The sequence below is a fragment of the Zootoca vivipara genome, chromosome 10 (genome assembly GCF_965207765.1).
Source record: "Zootoca vivipara chromosome 10, rZooViv2.hap1.1, whole genome shotgun sequence".
NCBI classification, from domain to species: Eukaryota; Metazoa; Chordata; class Lepidosauria; order Squamata; family Lacertidae; genus Zootoca; species Zootoca vivipara.
The window spans coordinates 24,783,207-24,806,101 of NC_142593.1; the positions used below are offsets into that span (position 1 = coordinate 24,783,207).

Genomic DNA, 22,895 nt, shown 5'->3' on the forward strand with positions numbered 1-22,895 from the left:
CCTTCCTTCCTTCCTTCCTTCCTTCCTTCCTTCCTTCCTTCCTTCCTTCCTTCCTTCCTCTCTCTATCTCTGCACACACACTCAACCTCCTCTTAAATATTGGAAATAATTGACCTGGGACCTGAGCAGGTCTGAGTTATTTTGCACTAGGCACCAGGGAAATAGAAAATCTGGCTCATGTGGATGCCTTATCTCATACCCTTCAACATTTCTCCAATAAAATAGGGACGTCCTATTTCATCATCATCATCATCACCCTGCCCATCTGACTGGGTTACCCCAGCCACTCTGGATGGCTTTCCAACATATATAAAACATAAAAAAAATTAAACATTTAAAAAAACTTCCCTGTGCAGATGTCTTCTAAAGGATGTATAGTTACTTATCTCCCTGGCTCGGTGTTTGCGTACCTTCATGCCCTCCAACATTTCTCCAATGAAAATAGAGAAATCTAAGGAAAAGTGGGACATTCTGGGATCAAATCAGAAACGGAAAATAGGGACACTTGGAAGGTCTGTTATCCGATAGAAAGTGGGTACTGCTTCAGTTGGGGGTTCCCAGTATTTGGTGGGTCTGTCGGCAGAAAAATTGTGGTGGGCACCCCACATGTGACACCTCTCTCCCCTCTGCAACTGTAATCCATTAAGCTGTAACCATGCCGGTGTCCTGTAGCTTAAGCTATAGCAGCATAATAACCATTTGTGTTACTAAAGGAGGATCAGCCACATAAGCAGAATTTATTGCAATTTATTTTGATAGATTTTCTACCCAATGTACAAATTGGAAACATGCGCTGGACAGAGAAGAGTGAAAACCTCCTGCATCTTATGCCAAAAATAATAGCTTTGTCTAACCTTTCCTTCTCTTTCTGCAGCATCCTGTGCTTCTTCTGCCTTTGAGACTGTACATTTTCTGGTTAACGTGTCTGTCTATTGTGGACTATTTAACAATAATTTTCTGCCCAACAGAGTACATGATATCTGGTAGGGGTGGAAGCAAACCCAGACCGCACCAGTGACATATAAAATCTCAATGGAAATGTACTGGGATAGAACTCAAAAACTTCATTTTAACAGTGCAAATCATTCCCGAACAATGGTCGGCGGGGAGATTTGGAAAGAGATTTCTCTCTCAAGGGGAAGGTTTATTTTCTCATTATTGCATTGCTTGACATATATTAAGGGATTCCAAGCACCAAATAAAAGCTTTCCATAAAATGATTTAATTAACCATGTCTTCCATGCTCTAAATGCTTGAATAAGGATGTTTTCACAAGTGACTAACATCTTCAGACTATATGTACATAAAGGACTATCCTGCCTTAAAAAATCACCAACTCATTCATTTCGATAAATGCCCACTGCATGTCAGGCACAACCTGAATTTCTATATGGCTGCATCATTTTCATTTTTGGAAAATAAATTGTCTGAGACAAAAGTGGTATTCAGGGAGAGAGGAAGGAGGAGGAGGACATTGAATAATACCTCTTGTTCCCTTTTGTTTTCACTCATCACTGCTAGTTTTCAGCTGCTTCCTCCTCTGATCCTGGAGTTTGCATGTGTAAAATTTAAAGGATTCTTTTAGAAAAATACAAGATGGTGAATTTTGTCATATGTGGTGGACATGCGAGAAAGTAAAAGGATTTTGGGAAATGATATACAATGAGTTGACAAAGATGTTTAAGTACACTTTCCCCCCAAAACCCGAAGCTTTTTACTGGGTTTAATGGGAGAGGAAATAGCAAAGGGAGATCAGAGACTGTTTATGTATGCTACAACTGCTACAACTATTAGCCCCAAAGTGGAAATTACAGGAGATACCGCCGATTGAGGAGTGGCAAACGAAAATGATGGTCTATGCAGAACTGGCAAAGTTGACCTGCGGGAACTGAAACCAGGGAGAGACAAAGTTCCAGAGGGAATGGAGTAAATTTATTGACTATATGGAGAAGAACTGTAGAAGTTTAAAGACACTTGCGGGACTGAAATAAATCCTACAAAGTGAACTTATTTATGTTTGTAAAAAGGAACTGTGAGATAAGAGTGAGAAATAAAGCTTTAAAGGTCAAAACCAGCACCTTAAATCTGATCCTGTACTCCACTGGGAGCCAGTGCAGCTGGTAAAGCACTGGATGAATAAAGGGTAATTTATGCTGGTGTGAATTATGACAGCCTAAATTATACTGGCTTCCTAGAGTTAAGATTGCTTTGTTAGAGTCTGTCTCTCTGAATACAAACAAACAAAAACATTATCATTTAAATTCACATTTGGTACATGATGAAGAAAAGGGATTTTTGCGTAATTCTGGAAGCGACATCCTAACTCACCGTAATGGCGGAAAACAGAGTCTGTAGATGTCTTGCTGATGAAGAATAACCAGAAAGCACTTTCTTGCTAGAACTGCAGGTTCAGTCAGTATTTATGATAAGCTGCCTTTTCTGTTTCAGCAGTGAAAGAAGACATTGAATTATGCAGCCAGAGAAAAATGACCAAGCCACCACATTCATATTGTATTGTTGCAGTTGTCTGCTCATATCGCTATAATTCAAAAATATGCCAATTGATGTTGGTGCTAAACATGACTAAAGACTAGATGGGCCTGCCTGGCAAAAGGCATTCTAGAGATGAATGCTGAGTGGGATGTTTGTGGTTTGGAACACTGAGGGTCCATAGTCTTAGGAGACATTTCATATTTCATATAGCCCATTCTTGCAAGAGCTCCATGTACACATAAGAGTGTGTGGAGATTTAGACCAAGAACCTTGGATTCAACGAGGTGAAAAGGGCTTACATCTGAGTGCTTCAACTTAACAGTGATTGCGAATTAGACTTTAATTTAGTAGTGGATTAATCAATAAAAAAGAGGATGGGCAAAATACATGAATAATTTACTGAAACTTCAGTACTCCTTGGTCCCCAGATGACAAGAGATATGGAAACACATAAACTGGTTTTTAAACAACATCAGGAATTAGATGTGCTTGTCTATGCGTCAGCAGTCCCCAAGGACCGATAAAATAGCATTAAAGCCGTTACGCTTTTAAAAGGATATTAAAACATAATGGACTGTTCATTTATATTGCATCTTATTGATATTTTACCTCATATGTTTTGGGCACAATGTCAAGATAAGGTTTATAGGGGCACCAAATAAAAATTAATTCAGCCCCATAAAGAACGTTGTTTTAATATTTATTCTACTAACTGTTAAGCATTTTATGAAGGTTATTTGATTGAAGCAGTGATTAAATCTAGAGGAGATAAAATCACCTAGTCTTGGCCAAAGTTCCAGTTAGCTTTTGGGTATGGTTTTTAAAATGCTAAATATATGTTCAAAAATAACTGATTCCTCTGAACAAAATCATCTAAGACCTTCAATTATAAGGCACATTTCACAAGAAAATGTATTATCTCAGCATGAAAGGGTATCTATAGATATTTCAATAAACAGGACTGAAGGACCTTCCAGAACAATGTGGATGTGAAAATGGGGGCTGCAGGGGAAAGAGGTATATGAAATCACACAGCCCCCCATTCCTATAAAAGGAGGATGAATGGCAGGCCTTTCCATGAATGGATGACTTTTCATTTACAGAAAAGACACCCTGGGTGAAACCCAGTAGCTTATACCTAAGTCTACCAGGTGAGCTTTATGACTGAATGAAGTTTTCAGTTTCGGTTTCCCTGTCTAGACATTGCCACAGAGCTCAAGAGATAAGTCTTTAAGAACAACTGATCAGCTTGTGACACTGCTTTGATGGCTGTTGGCAAAAAAAATCTCTGTAAAACTATGTGCAGCTTTCAACCAGTCTGGCTCCAGAGAATGATACAGTTAATAGAGTATTTCTAGAGCCCTAAGGCCAGCAAAACACCCACTGCATAGCAGTTTGTTCTGAGTTTGCCCAGAGCATTTTTAAAAAACCATTTTAAAAGAATTCCATAGTTGGGCCACTTTCCTCTATTCCATTTCTGTATTGTACTGTGAAATGTCTCTGATTTAAGTTCTACTCCTCCTGAATTCTGTTTTCACTAGGAGAACACAAGAACATAATAAGAGCCTGCTGGATGAGACCAATGGACTGGATGAGAACCAATAAACTGAAGCTTAATCCCGACAAGACTGAGGCATTGTTAGTGGGTGGTTCCCAAGGCTGGTTGTAGGGGATGTGGACTGCTCTGGATGGGGTTATGCTGCCTATGAAGGAGCAGGTATGTAGCTTGGGGTTACTTGTCTATGCATTACTGTCTCTTAGTAGCACAAAAAGCCTTCCATCAGCTTCAACTACACCTCTAACTAACTGGAAAGTTACAACCGCATCTGTTCCAACGCTACAGACAGAGAATCTCACCTAAGAGATCTACAGCAAACCTTTTTAGAACTAAAATATCCACCTGATGAAGTTAAACAACAGATCAACAGAGCCAGACAGATACCTAGACAGAACCTGCTGCAAGACAGACCCAAACAAGAAAATAACAGAACACCACTAGTCATCACATACAGCTCCCAAGTTAAAACAGTACAACGCATCATCAGAGATCTACAGCCTCTCCTGGACAATGACAGCTCCCTTTCTCAAGCTCTGGGAGGAAGACCTTTCATTGCCTACAGACAGTCACCCAATCTTAAACAACTCCTCACCCACAATAATACAACCACCAGACTTAACATGGACACTGGTACCAGAGCCTGCAATAAACCCAGATGCCAACTTTGCTGCCACATACACCCAGACAACACCATTACTGGCCCCAACAACATCCAACATACCATCTCAGGACTATTTAATTGCTCATCCTCTAACATTGTGTATGCCATCAAATGCCAACAGTGCCCTTCAGCTCTCTATATTGGACAAACAGGCCAAACCCTACGCCAAAGGATAAATGGACATAAATCTGACATCAGGAACCAGAAGACAGAAAAACCAGTAGGAGAACACTTCAATCTCCCAGGACATTCTATACAAGATCTCAAAGTAGCTGTCTTACTACAAAAGAATTTCAGAAATAGACTGGAAAGAGAAGTTGCTGAATTGCAACTTATCACCAAGCTCAAAACCATGGAGGGACCTGGTTTGAACAGAGATATCGGATTCTTATCTCATTATACATGATAAGCGATCTTCAGCCATCTCAACCCTTGCTTTTTCATGCAAAACCATTTGCAGTCGTTTCCGGTCATCAACAGCTATCAGTCAGTCAATCACCCATTTCCACCACCCTTCTGAGTGATCCCCCCTCCCCATCCCCACCCCTCCCCACCCCTTCTCTACATAAGTGCCTGGAAACTTCCATTTCACTGTATCTGAAGAAGTGTGCATGCACACGAAAGCTCATACCAAAATAAAAACTTAGTTGGTCTTTAAGGTGCTACTGAAGGAATTTTTTTTATTTAACTGGAAAGTGATAGCCTAAATTCTGCTGTCTGTTCTCATCTGCCATTACTGAGAGAGCAAGGATGAAAAAGGCAATAGAAACATTTGATTTAAACATGTGGAAGGATACTTGGAGTTCAAATCTTGACTCCAGTATACTCAAACTGCTTTTTTTCCCCCTTCTGAAATTGAAAGTTCAGGCTTGATTTTTTTCTTTGTGGTCAACTCTCTTCCTAAACAGATTTTTTAAAATGGAAATAGCACACAGAGAAGGCAAACTATCCTCGGTCAGATATATGCCCCTATAAAATGCCAACATTTACAAGCAAATTAATTCCACTTCAGATTCATTTATCCACTGAGAGATCCACTAGTGATTAAAAAGGGAAGAGTTATGGGGACAACATTTAAAGGTTCGGCTGTCGATAGGAACATCTCTATTGCAGGACTTACAGCAAAACAAAATTGACTTTTAGAGGATTGGGCAAATTCATAAAGCTATCAATAGATACCAGCCATGGCTGTCCTGTTCTACTTGCAGAGGCAGGATGTCTCTGAATCTGAACACCAGTGTAGAGAGTGCTGCTGAACTCAGGTTCTGCTTGTGAGATTCCTACAGGCATCTATCTGACTGCTGTGATAACAGGAAGCTGGGCTACCTGGGTCTTTGATCTGATCCAGCAGGACTCTTATTATGCTAAACTAAAAACCATCTCATTGCTTTTAAACCAGCTGACAAAGGGATCTGCAGGCGTGCCCGCACCTCTGTAACTGTAGAGAAGGCCGAGACTTCCGGTGAAGGTGCGCTAGCGAGTGGAGCTGGGTGAAGGAGCTCCGATAACAGCGGAGCAAAAAACTGCAGTTAGTGGAGCTGGCGGGGGTGATCTGCGCCTGAAACCCCCCGACGACAAAGGCAGAGGTACGGGGCCCCTGCTGAGGCAACAAAAGCAGCGCGGATTGGCGGAACTCTGCCGCGGCACCCCCAAAAACGGTGAAAGCGGCGGAGAGGAGCCAGGCGCGAGATTGGCGGCGGCGGCGGCGGCGGCAAGAGCAGCGGCCGCTACAGAGTAACTGCAGACGCGGCGCCCCAAAGATCCACCTAGCAAGCACCAGAGCTCTTCGGCTGAAGGAAAACAGGGAACACCGACCCGTGAGTTGAGAGAGTAAAATCTTAAGAGGGCACTACGTACGACGCGGGTGGGGGAGAAGAGTCGAAGGAACTTTTTTTAACGTACCGCTAAAGACTTGCGACCAGATAGCCCTGTGGTATATTGACAAAATCTTGGTGATTCAGACCCTGGACTGTTTGTTGGGGATATTAGAAGAGTGAGAAGAAAGCTACATTTAAAAAGATCGATCCCCATATAAAGGAGTTAAGAACTTTGCTTCAAAATGGAGATCTGGATGAATGCCAGGGTTTGCTAAGAGACCTTTCTAAAGCAGAAAAGAGGAGGAGGGGGTAAAGACGGAGGGAAGGAGGGAAGAAGAAAGGGAAAGCGACGTGACAGCTCGCACGGCATGCTTAGAAGGAAGAGAGTGGGAGTGAGTGCTACAGTCTAGCGCCCTGGCAAGCAGCCATAAAAGAACAAAGAGCCGTCTTTGAGGAGATTTCCCTCCCCCCCCCTGCACGCTGAAAGACTCCCGTTCTAAAAGTGGACTGATCTAAAAGAATGACTTCTTAAAAGGTGGGGGAAGGAGCTCCCAAGAAAGAGAATAAAAAGGTCTCTGTCAAACTTAGGAAGGTAAAATACACGGGAAGATTCTGATAGAGACTTGGGGGGAAGAAAAAAGACATTGTAGCAGAGCATGCCGTTGAAAAAGTATAAAGAACAACAAGGAGCAGTTACAGCGACGGCGGGAAGCCAACAAAGGAGACAATCTATGGCTAATTCAAGTGACAACGATGCTCTAACTGACATAAAGGAGCTTATAACGGAAATGAACAAGTCTCTAAACGAGAAATTAGACGCTGTAGAATACAACCTGCAATCGAAAATTGAGGGAAACTCCAAAATGATTACAGACCTGGCTACCCAGATGAAGGAATTGCATGGGAAAAACAAAGAACTTGATAAAGCTGTGAAAGACTTAAATGTAAAAATGACTAAACAGGAAGAAGCTATGAAGAAAGTAACAATGGACAATAAAGAGTTGAAAGCAGCCAGAGAAAAAGACGAAGCAGAAGCTCAAAAAAGGAATAAGACGCAGGAGGACTTAGCGGATCAAATTGCTCTGCTTGAAATGAAGCAGAAAGAACTGCATTTAAGGATGAGGGGCGTGCCCGAGACTGCGAACGAACATGTGGAAGAGAAAATAATAAAAGGATTGGCGGAGTGGCTGCAAGTGAAGGAAGAGGATTTAGCAATGGACATTGAAAAAAATTATAGAATAAGAATTGATAGAGCAAAGAACATCAAGGGGCCGGGAGATTGTATGGTAATTTTGAACTCCGTTTTTTTGAAGGATAAAATCTTCCAGAAGAAGAAGCAAGAAAATTTAACCATTGAAGGGAGGTCAATAGCCATATTTAAGGAGGTGCCCAAAAGGTTTAGGATGAAAAGACAGGCGTACAAAAATTTGACAGAGGCCCTCACAAAGCAGGGTATCTGGTTTGCTTGGGAGTATCCCGAGGGTCTCACCTTCGTATTCAAAGGCAAGAAAAAAACATTCAGATCGGTGGGTGAAGCGGAGAAATTTTGCAATAGAAATAGAAAAGAACTTTTTAAGGAAGAGGAGGAAGGAGGAGACGAACTTGAAGGACCGAGTGGCTGATTATAAATTTGATCTGTTGAATCCTCCTCTTCTTTCTTTTGTTAATTCAAGTAGATAATAACCCTGAGAATATTAACAGTGTGCTACCTAGGATCAAAATTACCCTCTTGAAATTTGATATTCTTGTCTTAAAGCTGTTCTGAAAGCGAAATTCCCACCCTTTTGCGTTCCCAGTAGAAGTTTATCTTTGAAAGTTATTTGTGAAATTAAATAAAGTAATGGATTTTAATATTGTTTCTTGGAACATTAATGGATTAAATAATAAGTGTAAGCGAAATAAGATAGAGCGTATATTAAAGAAGAATAACTGGAATGTTATTGCACTTCAAGAAACGCATATTTCTAAAAAACATGAGAGAGTATTAATTAATAAAAGATTAGGAATGGAATTTATTTCTTGTAATAATAAGAAGAAAAAGGGGGTAGTAATCTATGTTAAACAAAATATCAAATCGGAAAAACTATTTCAGGATGAAGAGGGCAGAATGGTGGGAGTGAGACTAGTTATACCAGGAAGGAAGATAGTAGTGATTAACATCTATGCACCAAATGGGTGTAAAAAAGATTTTTTTAAAAAATTGGGAGACAAGATGGGAGAATACATTTCGGATGAAGAGATAATCTTACTGGGCGATTTTAACGGGGTAATGCAACCAGAATTAGACAGAAGCAAGAAAAAGGAAGGTAAAAAAGTTAGAGGGAAACTACCAGAAAATTTTTCAAATCTGATCAAGAATTATGAGCTAGAAGATGTTTGGAGGAGGGATAACCCGGCAGAAAGGAAATTTACTTATTTTTCCAACGCTAACAAATCAGCATCAAGAATCGATATGATTTGGCTAACACCTGGATTAATTCAGAAAGCAAATAAAAGTGCAATAATGATTAAATCAATTACGGACCACAATCCAATTATGACCAAAATCAAGGAAAATAATATTAAATGTAAAAGGTGGAGAATGGATGAGAGAGTCTTGAATGATGAGGTATTTGTAAAGAAAGTGAAAGAATTGCTGAGAGAATTTTATCAAAATAATATATCAGAAGAGGTAGATACGACAACAGTATGGGACGCGGGCAAAGCCTTTGTTAGGGGTTTGTATATTCAACAAAAGAGCAGAATAAAAAGAGAAAGAGAAAGGAATTTAGAAGAAATAAAGAAGGAAATTGGCAAAAATGAGAAAAAATTAGTGTCCAACCCAAAAAATGAGGAAGCGAGGATGAGAATTCAAATTTTACAGAAGGAGCTTTCCGTATTAATAGGTCAAGAGATAGAAAATAAAATAAAGTGGGCCAAACAAAGAAATTTTGAATGGGGAGATAAGGCAGGGAAATTGTTAGGTTGGAAATTAAGAAAAATCCAAAAGGAAAGAACGATTAGCGGAATTATGGATAAGGGAGTAAAGTTAACAAAATTAGGGGATATCCAAAAATGCCTTACTGAATATTATAAAAGATTATATGACAAAGGTAGGATAGATGAAGGGAAATTAAATAGCTATTTTGAGAAGAGAGGAAGAGAATTAATTACGGAAGAAGAAAGAGAAACACTTAATAACCCTGTGACGCTGCAGGAAATCTATGAGGCTATCACAAAATCAAAACTAGGTAAGTCCCCTGGGACAGATGGCATATCAAGCCTGCATTATAAAACTTTTAAAGAGGAAATAGGAGGGGTTTACCAAAAACTGGTGAATGGAATCCTGGAAGGTGGATCGGTGCCAAAGACATGGCAGGAGGCATATGTGACCTTGCTCCCGAAAGATGATGAGGAATTCAGACAACCTGGAAATTTCAGACCAATCTCCCTTCTTAATGTAGATTATAAAATCTTTGCGGATATTCTGGCCAGTAGATTGAAAAGGGTTCTGATTAGGATTATAGATAAGAATCAACAGGGTTTTTTACCAGGAAGAGCGATGTCCAGAAACATAAGAATTCTTTTGGACCTAATAGAGTATTTAGACTGGTCCCCGGGGAAAAGGGCAGGGCTTGTCTTCCTTGATATCGAGAAAGCTTTTGATTCCTTATCTTGGAATTTTATGAGAAAAGCGTTAGATTCATATGGCATAAGGGGGAAATTCTATGAGGGAATCAATTCGATATATAAAAGTCAATCTGCAAAATTAATTCTAAATGGGGAAGTGCTAAAGGAATTTGAGATAAGAAGAGGAACAAGGCAGGGGTGTCCCCTTTCCCCATTGCTGTTTGTTCTATCAATTGAGTTTTTGCTAATAGATATCAAGGAAGACAAGGAAATCAAAGGAATCAAAGTAAAAGGGAAGGAATTTAAGATTTGTGCCTTCGCCGACGATATGTTGGTAATGATAGAAGACCCAGAAGAATCGGTTAAAGAGCTGAGAGAAATTCTAAAAAATTTTGAGGAAATATCGGGGCTTAGGATTAATGAGAAAAAAACTAAAGTGATGGTTAAAAATATAAAAGGAAATGAATTGGAAGAATTAGGAAAAGTTATAGGGTGGGAGATTGTGAAGAAGGTCAAATATTTGGGTATTATAATTAGCGTAAATAATATAAATTTATTTGAAAATAATTATGGGAGAGTTTGGAAGGAGGTCAAAAAAGATATTGAGAGATGGAGAGAATTGAAACTTTCATTTTCAGGGAGAATTGCAGCAATTAAAATGGCAATACTCCCAAGGATGCTATTTTTATTTCAGATGCTTCCTATAGTAGATAAAAAAGAAATCTTTAATAATTGGAGAAAGGAATTAAGTAAATTTATTTGGATGGGGAAAAAAGCGAGGATTCAATTTAAATTACTTACGGATATTAAAGAAAGAGGAGGCTGGGGGATCCCGGACCTCAGATTGTATCATGCATCGGCCTGCCTCTGTTGGCTCAGGGAGTGGTTTACTTTAGAAGATGAAGAGATTTTGACAGTGGAAGGATTTAGAAATACGGTTGGATGGCACACTTACCTGGTTCAGGGAGAGGAGAGCAAATTTAAAAAATTCTCGGATCATGTGTTAAAGAAAACCCTTTTTAAAAACTGGCTGGAATTCAGAGATTTGATAGAACCTAAAACCCCGTGGTGGGCTTCCCCATTAGAAATGACAACACTGGGAGGTAAAAACAAAAAGGGGAATTGGCTAACTTATCAAGATTTAATAGAAAAAGATGGAGACCAATTAAATTTAAAGTCATATGAGAAATTAAAATCTAATTGTGCTAGCTGGTTACAGTATATGCAAATCCAAAGTTTATTTAGGGAACACAAAGCTAAAGGATTTGCCAAAGAAAAATCCAAATTACAGGAGTTAATAATTGATAATAAGGTCAAACAAATTTCCAAGGTTTATAAATATCTCCTGGAATGGGAATTAAAAGATGAGGGGACAAAATGTGTTATGATTAAGTGGGCACGAGATTTAGGCAAACCAATTTATATAGCCCAGTGGGAACAATTATTGAAAAGAACAATGAAATTTACAGCCTGCGAAGGAATTAAAGAAAATATGCTGAAAATGCTATATCGTTGGCACCTTACTCCGGATAAGATAGCTAAAATATATAAATCTACCGACGGAAATTGTTGGAAATGTGGTGGTGAGTTAGGAGATTATATGCATTGTTGGTGGGGTTGCACTAAAATTAAAAAATTTTGGGGAGAGGTTTATGAGGAATTAAAAAAGATAGTTAAGGTCACCTTTAAGAAAAAACCGGAATATTTTCTGTTAAGTTTTCTCCCGGATAATCTTCCTAAGGATAGAAGAGATATCTTCCTTTATGGGTGTGCGGCAGCACGTTTATTGATAGGTCAGAAGTGGAAAAAAGAAGAGATTCCTGGAATAACAGAATGGCAGATAAGATTAGTCGAATTTATGAACTTGGACAAAATGACTGCCGCTATAAGAAATACATCGAAGCAAAAATTGATAAAAAAATGGGAATATGTAGAGGAATATTTTAAAAAAAAGAATGTTAAAACGGAATTAAGGGTCTGTCTTAGCTAGAGGAGTACAGGGATTTGTTTTAAAGAAGCTATAAGATATGAAGAAAGTAATATGTTTATGATATTTGTAATGAAATGACAACACAAGATTAAGGGGAATATGAGAATCAAGCAGTACGTCAGGAGTTGGGAAGTGATCTTATATGTGTGGATTTGTTGTACAGATATTTTTTCTTTTTATGTATTTGTAATGTTTTTAATGGAAGATTCAATAAAGTTTGTTTTTAAAACCTAAAAAAAAAAAAAGTAACTGTAGAGAAGGCCACATGAATGTTGTATCTTGTATATTTTCAGCAATCCATAATACAAAAACAACTATAGTTAAAGTAATAACGAACGATTGCCGGTGGGGCAGAAGATGGCACTAATAAACACTCTGTCAACACAGGTGTCATTGCTCAAGTGCAATAAAGAGATTGGGACCAGGCTGTGGGAGCATGTGCTCCCAACTCTCTCCTCAGAGTTCAACCAGCTTCAAACTCTGATAGAATGCCACCATGGATGGGAGGCCAACATTTAGCCATGATTAATTTTGGTGTATGTAACCTGCTGCCTTGGGAGATGCCTGCTGGAGAAGAAAAGTCTAAGGACTAAACTCTACACAAATCCAGAGTGGTCCCTAAGGTGGTGGGATGGCGCCTGTAATGGGGTCTTCCAGCAACTCCTGCAGCCAAGCTGGTGTATTGCTCTGCTTTCCTTTGGACTACCTCAGTGAGCGTAATCCAAAGGAGCGTCTCCACCTGAAGGAGCGTCTCCACCCCCATCGTTCTGCCCAGACACTGAGGTCCAGTACTGAGGGCCTTCTGACAGTTCCCTCGTTGCGAGAAGCCAAGTTGCAGGGAACCAGGCAGAGAGCCTTCTCGGTGGTGGCGCCTGCCCTGTGGAACGCCCTCCCATCAGATGTCAAAGAGAAAAACAGCTACCAGATTTTTAGAAGACATCTGAAGGCAGCCCTGTTTAGAGAGGCTTTTAATGTTTAATTGTTTTATTTCATTTTTCTGTTGTAAGCCGCCCAGAGTGGCTGGGGAAACCCAGCCAGATGGGCGGGGTATAAATAATAAATTATTATTATTATTATTATTGAGTGGGGTGTCCTGTCATCAGGGCAGCCCAGGACCTACCTACACACTGCCCAGGTCTGTGCCCTAGAGAGGTCACTTCCATGCTGCTAATGCAGCAAAAACAATGTGGGAGGCAGCAGTTTCAAGTTACAGGTCTCCGCAGCCACAGAAGAGCTCTGCAGGTATTAAATCTGCTCCTGGGGCTTCCCCCTGTTTCAATTGAGCTACCAGGCTCTCGATCTCTGTCCTGGTTACAGGGGCCCACTTGGGGAGGTTCACTATGTTTTGCGGGATTTGGCCTCTCCTACCACCACTGTCCTTGTACAGTTCCTGAAATGTGTCTCCCAGATCCTTGGCAGGATATGACATTCTGCCATTGGCAATCTGTTAGTTTGGGAGAGTCTTGTTGTATTCCAGAAGAGAGTGGGATTGTTGGATTTGGCTGCCTGCCTGACCCGTGTCCAGTTATGTTTTTAGTGTTCTTCTCCTGATCTCTCAGTCTTGTTTAAAAAAGCTCCAAATGTTAGATCTTACCCTGGTCCAGAATGTCTGATGCAAAGCTTGCTTTTAACACGCTTGTTTTAGGTGGTTTTATGTACGCTAGATTATCCTTTAAAAGAAATGAAGCACAATTGAGCTTTTGTCTCACAAACTGCTTCATGTCTTAAAATAAATATTTCTTTGAGGAGATATAATATAATTTCTAAAGATTGCTCTCAAAAGAGAAGACGTGAATAAGACAAAAATAGTTTTGCTTTTGTGACATTTTCTTTTAAGACAGAAGCAGAAGAGGCATTCAGTACTCATAATAGGGTAAGATGTGTTTGTGTGTAGATAAGTAGCTAGGTAGATATCAATCTATATTAATATTGGGGTTACGTTTCCATGCAATGGGTCCTGATGGGAAAAAATGAAATGTGTTTTGTGTTTCTATTTTTTTAATCATATAATTTTGTTCCAGCCATATTATCTCAGCATCATGTTAGTAAATTCTTCTGACTAACAAAACTAATCTATAACCTGTTAATTGCATCTATCCTAGCCGTGTTGTGTCTCATCGAGCAGGATGTTTACTGAGGGGAGAGATAAGCAACACCAGGTCTAGGCTGGTGGAAGCAAATAAATTAGGGAGAACAGGAGTAGCAATTCCTGTATTTCGCAGGGTAGGGCAAGATGACCCTTGCTGTTCCTTCTGACTCGACACTTCTGGGATTCCATGACCTAAAAGAGTGACCATCCTCTGTATTAGAGATTCTTCTGGTCCTCCTATGTACCTTCCCTGACATTTTAGCTTATAGAAAGACCAAAAAAGGGACGCTGGTGGCATTGTGGTCTGAACCACAGAGCCTAGGGCTTGCCGATCTGAAGGCTGGTGGTTCAAATCCCTGTGACGGGGTGAGCTCCCGTTGTTCGGTCCCAACTCCTGCCCCCCTAGCAGGTCGAAAGCACGTCAAGTGCAAGTAGATATATAGGTACCACTCTGGCGGGAAGGTAAACAGTGGTTCCGTGCGCTGCTCTGGTTTGCCAGAAGTGGCTTAGTCATGCTGGCCACATGACCCGGAAGCTGTCTGCAGACAAACGCCGGCTCCCTCAGCCTATAGAGCGAGATGAGCGCCGCAACCCCAGAGTCGTCCGCGACTGGACCTAATGGTCAAGGGTACCTTTCCCTTTCCCTTTTTAAGACCAAAAAGAGCCTTCCTCCTAGATACTGACATTTGTTTAATGTGATCTATGTAAACATCTATGTAAAGAAGAACAGTTTTTAAATCTGTCTGGAACAATTACAGTGGTATGCAATGTTATACGGTAGCACAGATATAGACACCCACCCACGCAAAAATAAAAGGGCCTGGGGAGATCAGAAGCTTTGTTTTCCATTGATCTTAGGCAACCAGAGTTCTTGTAAAGAAACCCAGCCGGCAGAGGCCTATTATATACTATTCTACGTTTAGGGGATAAATCCAGAAGCACGTATTTGCTTGAAAGAATTAAATTACTGCTATGGAAAATGTATGATACTAAAACCAAGTCCTAAATAATAGATCTGCATTTACATCAAGTTCACTGAAGTAGGAGCTAGCTTTGCAAAGGAGGTGTGGGATGTGGCGCATGAGAAGTATAATGCTTTCATTTGTGAGAAGATTTTAATTTGGCTCAGTCTGAAGGAATGACAAGTTATTCATTTCTTTGAACCATCTCTGTGTCATGTAAAAGTTCTCTCTAATGTGATTCGGAGAAAACAGCAAAAAGTATTTCTTGGAAAGCGTGCTTAGTATCCATCCCGATAATAACTTTGAAATCGAAATAACTGTGGCAAATGTTTACACATCCTTCTATCTATTTTGCCCAAAAGATCGCTCTAGAAAGCATCATGGTTAAGCTGCTTCAGAGAAAGCTGCCAAGTTTATTAGAGTGAAGAAATCTGAAAATGTGTGAAGAGCTACCTTGTAATGCTGAGGTGTTGTTATAATGAGCTCATTAATGAAAAGTGTAAAGCTTTGCATTCCTCCTGATGTGTTTATAATCTCTGCAACATTATCAATTTTGCGCATTGAGTCTCCTCATGAGCTGCCTCTGGCTCTGGGAAGATTTGCATTCTCTCTTGATTATACTGCAGCTGACCAAATAACATGGATGCATATGCAGAAGCTGCCTGTTGATGCTAGAATAGGCAATAATAATAATAATAATAATAATAATAATAATAATAATAATAATATTTATAACCCGCCCTTCCGGCTGGGTTTCCCCAGCCACTCTGGGTGGCTTCCAACAGAAAAATAAAATAAAATAATTGATTAAGCAATAAAAGCATCCCTAAACAGGGCTGCCTTCAGATGTCTTCTAAAAATCTGGTAGCTGTTTTTCTCTTTGACATCTGATGGGAGGGTGTTCCACAGGGCGGGTGCCACCACTGAGAAGGCCCTCTGCCTGGTTCCCTGCAACTTGGCTTCTCGCAACAAGGGAACCGCCAGAAGGCCCTCGGTGCTGGACCTCAGTGTCTGGGCAGAACAATGGGTATACTGGACTGAGGCCATTTAGAGCTTGAAAGGTCAGCACCAACACTTTGAATTGTGCTCGGAAACATACTGGGAGCCAATGTAGATCTTTCAAGACCGGTGTCATGTGGTCTTGGCGGCCGCTCCCAGTCACCAGTCTAGCTGCTGCATTCTGGATTAGTTGTAGTTTCCGGGTCACCTTCAAAGGTCCCCATGTAGAGTGCATTGCAGTAGTCCAAGTGGGAGATAACTAGAGCACGCACCACTCTGGCAAGACAGTCCACAGGCAGGTAGGGTCTCAGCCTGCGTACCAGATGGAGCTGATAGACAGCTGCCCTGGACACAGAATTGACCTGTGCCTTCATGGACAGCTGTGAGTCCAAAATGACTCCCAGGCTGCACACCTGGTCCTTCAGGGGCACAGTTACCCCATTCAGGACCAGGGAGTCCGCCACACCTGCCCACCTCCTGTCCCCCACAAACAGTACTTCTGTCTTGTCAGGATTCAACCTCAATCTGTTAGCCGCCATCCATCCTTCAACCGCCTCCAGGCACTCACACAGGACATTCACCGCCTTCACTGGTTCTGATTTGAAGGAGAGGTAGAGCTGGGTATCATCCGCATGAACACCCAGCCCAAACCCCCTGATGATCTCTCCCAGTGGCTGCATGTAGATGTTAGAAAGCATGGGGGAGAGGACAGAACCCCGAGGCACCCCACAAGTGAGAGCCCAGGGGTCTGAACACTCATCCCCCCCCACCACTTTCTGAACATGGCCCAGGAGGAAGGAGAGGAACCACTGTATGACAGTGCCCCCAGCTCCCAAGCCCTCTAGATGGTCCAGAAGAATGTTATGGTCGATGGTGTCAAAAGCTGCTGAGAGATCCAGCAGAACTAGGAAACAGCTCTCACCTTTGTCCCTAGCCCGCCGGAGATCATCAACCAGTGTGACCAAGGCAGTTTCAGTCCCATGATGAGGCCTGAATCCCGACTGGAAGGGATCCAAATGGTCTGCTTCCTACAGGCGTGCCTAGAGTTGTTCAGCAACCACTCGCTCAATCACCTTGCCCAAGAATGGAAGATTTGAGACTGGACGATAGTTGGCCATATTGGCTGCATCTAAAGATGGTTTTTTTTAAAAAAAAAAGTAGTGGTATAATAACTGCCTCTTTCAGCGGGTCTGGGAAAGCTCCCTCACAGAGAGAAGCATTCACCAACCCGTGAAGCCCATCGCCCAGCCCTTCCTGGCTAGCTTTTATAAGTCAGGATGGGCAAGGATCAAGGAGACAGGTGGTTGGTTTCACTCGTCCAAGCAGCCTGTCCACATCCTCGGATGTAACAGATTGAAATTGATCCCACACAACTGGACTAGACAGGCCTCCAGCACTCCCCCGCCCCAGCCCTGCTCTCACGGTGGAGTCTACCTCTTCCCAAATCTGAGCGACTTTATCTGCAAAAAAACCTTTGCAAAATCGTTGCAGGAGATTATGTGGCCCGTACTGGGCCCCAATGGAGCAGGTGGATCCACTAAACTGCGAACCACCTGAAAGAGTCTCCTCCTGCTGTTTTCTGCAGATGCAATAGAGGCGGTGAAGAAAGTCTTCTTCGCCATTGCTACTGCCACTTGGTAGGCTCGACACTGAGCTCTAACCCGTGCCCGGTCTGATTCAAAATGAGTTATCCGCCACCGGCGCTCTAGCAATCTCAGCGATCGTTTCATTGCCCTCAGATCTGTGGAAAACCACGGGGCTGTCCGGGCTCCATGCAATCGGAGAGGGTGCTTCGGAGCCAGGCAGTCAGTAGCCCTGGTTAACTCCACATTCCAGTGGGCCACCAGGGAATCGGCTGAAAGGCCACCACATGGTAAAAAGCATTCCCTACCACTCTCTGGAAACCATTTGGATCCATTAAGTGGCAGGGGCGGACCATCCAAATCGGTCCCACCTCCCTGCAGAGGGGAAGGGTCGCAGAGAAGTCCAGTTGACCAGGTAGTGATCTGACCATGGCACTTCCATAAAGATGGAAGTCAATCACATTTAACATTCTGAAATAGTTTTACTACTTCCACTTTCCAGTTTAATATTACTGACTGAATATCCCTTTGCTTGCTTGCTTGCTTGCTTGCTTGCTTGCTTGCTTGCTTGCTTGCATGGTATTAGTCCATTTATTTTTCACTTAATCTTTTAGGGAAAACTCTGGACTTCCACCACCATGTGTGTGTGTTAAGAAGTTTGTTGTCTGAAACTGCCCTTGACCTTGTTTTGTTATCCAGCCTGTTTTATTGCCTGCCTGAACTTCATGCACACATTTCTATCACAGCCTTCGAAAGAGGCCTGAAGTGTTTTGCTCTTTCCATTTTCCTTCCGCTGATTTAGGCCTTCATTCAATGGTGATTGAAATTCGTACAAAATGCTGTTCAATTAGTGGTGGGCTTGAGCAATCAAGATCATATCAGACCGAGTCCACTGACTCTGAGATTCTACTTTCAAGCTGAGATTTATACCTTTTCATTACGTATTGCTATCTGCAAGCTTCCATGTTGCTGATTTGTAAGACACCCAGTCCTGTATGAACATCCAACCACATCAATTTAGTCCTTTTTATATGTAGGAATCTGGGGAAAGCCAATAAAATGTTAATACATAATTTGTGACTCGTGTGATGCTACTTGATTCATACTCCAGCATACATTAGATGATGAGATAACCTTTTGCAGTGGCTCTAGGACCCATTCAATGGGATTTTAGTTTATCCAGAAGGCCAAATCCTATTACTGACTTATTCAAAAAGTACATTTGCAAGCACAGTGGCTAATGCTAGAGTTTTCCTCCAAAGCGGATACTACTAGTTTTGGTAGAAATAAATAATTCAGCACAATAGTGGAAGGGATCATCATTATTGAATAGATTAGGTTACTCCAAATTTATATTGTAATGCTTATTTTCTATCAGAGGTCACTGACCCCCGTGGCTAACATAATAGATTAAGCTTTGTTCATGGGGCATGTCATTTTTAAATGGTTGCAGCCACTTTCATACAGAATCCTGGGAGATGCAAAATGAGGCTGTGAACTAACAAATAAGCAACATGGCAAAGCTCTTCCAGGATAAGTTTCCGTGTGCTCTTAGGAAAGGAAGGGCAGAACACTTAAATACATAAATAAGACAAACTGGAGTAATAGGGACATGCACATTGTGCTTTTGACTGCAAAAAGATTGACCTTATCTTGGATACATTCAGAATGAGAGAAGACATTGTATGGCCCATAGGCTATACCATTTCCCCCATCTTTCTTTGTGGCTCTTTCCTCCATTACTCTCAAGACAATTAGATGGTATTAATTGTCATGCACAAATAACTGTGGCCAGACTTTGACAGTCCATGGATGGTTGTCATTGGGGCACCAACCAAAGCTGGTAGAAGGCACTCTTGAGCCACTGTGTTCTGCCCTCCCAATCCCTGCCACCCTTTGCAGGTAGGAGAGTGACCATGTGATGAGGGGAGCCTGCTTCTATTTACATAGACATACACAATAGCACACCCTGACCTTGTGAAGAGGCTATATATGTAGAACTCTGGGTGCCCTCTTCAAGTCATATTTGCCTAGGTGATCATAGTGGTGTTCACGTCATGATACCAGTTTCAGACTTTTTCAGCTACTGATACATTGTGGCTCTCCAACCACTACGATGTATCAGCAGCTCAAATTGGCTTTGCCCGAGCGGATGGGCTGCATCTTTCCTCTTGGGGCTGTCAGTCGCTCCAGGAAGAAAGATGCGGACACCTTTGAGGGAGCCCTGATGCCTATCTGGCTCGTATGGCATTGCAGCTTCCTCAAACCACTCAGCTGGGGGAGTTCTCTCAGCTGGGGGGCAGAGTTCACTCAGCTGGGGGGCAGGAGGCTTCTTCCTCCCAGCTGAGCAGTTCGAGGAGACCCTGATGCATGGGGGCTCACTCACCGTGTAGGGCTAGATGATGTATCTCAGCTTCTGCTTCTTCCTCCCCTTAAGTGGGGAGAGGAAGAAACAGCCAAGATACATTCCATCACCATCGTCATCATCATCACCATCATCACAACATTGTACCCCACCCATCTGACTGAGTTGCCCCAGCCACTCTGGATGAATTCCAACACATATAAAAACATGATAAAATATCACACATTAAAAGGTTTCCCTATTCAGGGCTGCCTTCAGATGTCTTCTGAAGCAGGGGTCAGCAAAAATTTTCAGCACGGGACCGGTCCCCTGTTCCTCAGACCTTGTGGGGGGCCAGACTATATTTTGGAAAAAATTATGAACGGATTCCTATGCCCCACAAATAACCCAGAGATGCATGTTAAATAAAAGGACACATTCTACTCATGTAAAAACATGCTGATTCCCGGACCGTCCGTGGGCCAGATTTAGAAGGTGATTGGGCCGCATCCGGCCCCCGGGCCTTACTGTTCTAAAGGTTATATAGTTACTCATCTTGCAGTATTTAGCTGATGATATATCACAATGTTGAAAACCAGATAGCGTCCAGCTCTATTCTTGTGCCACCCCTCTCAGATGTTAGTTTACACCACACAAGAGGAATCCTTTTCAGCCCAAAGGCTGCATTCCCTTCTAGGCAACTGTCGGTCAGCACCATGCCTGTAGTGGGCAGGGCCAGAATTTTACCTCTGCATAGAAGGCTACTTTACACACACACACACACACACACACACACACACACACACACACACACCATCATTATCAGTGCTGGACACATTCCAGCCAGGCAAAAATACTCAAGAAGAATGCAAATCAATGAGATGAGGGGTGTGTCTTAGGGGGGATTAGGCCCAGGGAGATTTGCAGGGGCCAGATAGAGAGTCTGAGAGGGCTGCCTATGGCCCCAGGGTCTGAGGTTCCTTACCCTTGGTAGACACAGTTCCCTGAATACTCAAAGAGGACTATCAAAGAACAAAATATTAGGGTTGCTGGACAAAGCAAATATGCAGTAATTCATACACGTAATCTGACTTGTGAATTTGATCTTTGAAATCTGCTCCTGTGTTGCAGGCACAGCATACAGTAGAAACATTTCAGCCACATTGTGCCTTGGACACCCTTTTAACATCAAGATAAAACCCCGAAGGATACCAGGAGCACAGATTCATTGGCTCCTCACCATAAATGTCAATTTATCACATCTTTATCCTGGCACTTCGTGAGATCTGGCGTGGTGTCATGTCATAATTCCATTTTCCTCAAAGAGAAAAACTGAGCTACCTTGAAATTTCACCGTAAATCTCCTACAGGCACGGCGCTTTGGCATTTACTGTGCAGTGCTCCCTTTGATTTAAAAGGCATGCCCTGATAATATTTCTTTTCTCCAAATACTTGCTCATCTCCAGTTTTAAAACAATTTATACGAGTGGCTCTTTTTTATTGCTCTGGGTAGCTTGGTGCATGCATTGCGGTGTCACACCTTGCAACACAATATTTAAGTATGGCTTTTGGGGGATTTTTCTTTTGTCTGTTTGTTTTAAAACACTGCTCCCATTAGTTTATAGCTCTGGAAGAGTCATCCTGTGGGACACACACAAAGATAGTAAACATTTTTAGGCAATGGTGGCCGTTTTCTCTTCAATTAGCCCTTTGGGAAAAAAGAAAAAAACTATGGCTGTGTTTATTAGTAATATAAACTATCCAAATTACTTGTTTTGGGGCCTTGTCTCTATTCAGACTGAGCATGGATTATGCTGGAATTGCACAGAGCTAAAAGCCTAGGCGAGACTTGGGTTTCCTGAGACCAGTGCTGAGATACTATTATCTGCCAAAGTTCATAATTCCCTGGGAACAGTCTGTCGCGTGGGTGTGATGCTGGGTAGTGTTGGAGCCAGTGAGAAGTGGAGCTTGGGCCAAAGGTGAGCATGGCTAGACCCAAAAGTATTTATTTATTGAATTTATATCCTGCCTGTTCTCCCTACAGATCCTCTCCGGGACACAGGACCCCCCCCCCTCGCTGATGTAGCCCAAAGGAAAGCAGAGCAATACGTTCGGCACCAGCTTGGCTGCAGGAGTTGCTGGAAGGAGGCATGCAAGGCGTCATCCAACTGTCTTAGGGACTCCACTCCGGATTTGTGTAGAGTTTACTCCTTAGCCTTTTCTTCTTCTGAAGATATCCTGCAAGACAGCAGAGATTTAGGATCAGAGTTTTCCTTCTCCCAGATGGGCTGCCATCCCAGGTTGACGAGCCCCATCTGCCCCTCACTTCCTTTTACAACACGTGCAGAAACCGCCTTCTTGACCACTGGACCCACTACTGTTCTCATCCAGGGCCGGCTTAAGTGTATCGGGCACGTGGTGCGATGATCCCTCCGGCACCCCTCGCACTCCGCCGAGCAGAGCCAGGCGCAGCAGGAGGGTGTGGCGTGACAGGCAGGGGTGCTGCCAGCTGTGCTCTGCCTCCGCTTGCTCATCGGAAGCAGTGGAGCAACGCTGCAGTCCAGGGAGCCCTAGCTGCTGCCCCGACAGGTTTGCTCCATGGCACCTCATGTGCATGCCCGCCCATACGCCTTCAAGTCACAGTGAGCACAGCACTGCCCCACAATGCTTCGCGGCACCTCATGAGGTGCCACGGAGCATTGTGGGGCAGAGCTGTCTGTGCTCACTGTGACTTGAAGGAGTGTGGGCGAAAGGTAGCCCAGGTCCAGGTCCAGGTCTCCCACCACTGCT

The 22,895-nt window shown here is 42.5% G+C and overlaps 1 long non-coding RNA gene across 1 annotated transcript in view; it reads right to left on the reverse strand.

The window, feature by feature from the left end:
* Positions 1-22,895, reverse strand: part of LOC118076833 (uncharacterized) — a 61,096-nt gene that overhangs the window by 2,701 nt on the left and 35,500 nt on the right. Inside the window, exons 3-4 of the long non-coding RNA XR_004691569.3 lie at positions 2,329-2,439; positions 1,486-1,546 (exon numbers count right to left, since the gene is read on the reverse strand). This is a non-coding gene — a long non-coding RNA (uncharacterized LOC118076833). The remainder of the gene's footprint in view (positions 1-1,485; positions 1,547-2,328; positions 2,440-22,895) is intronic.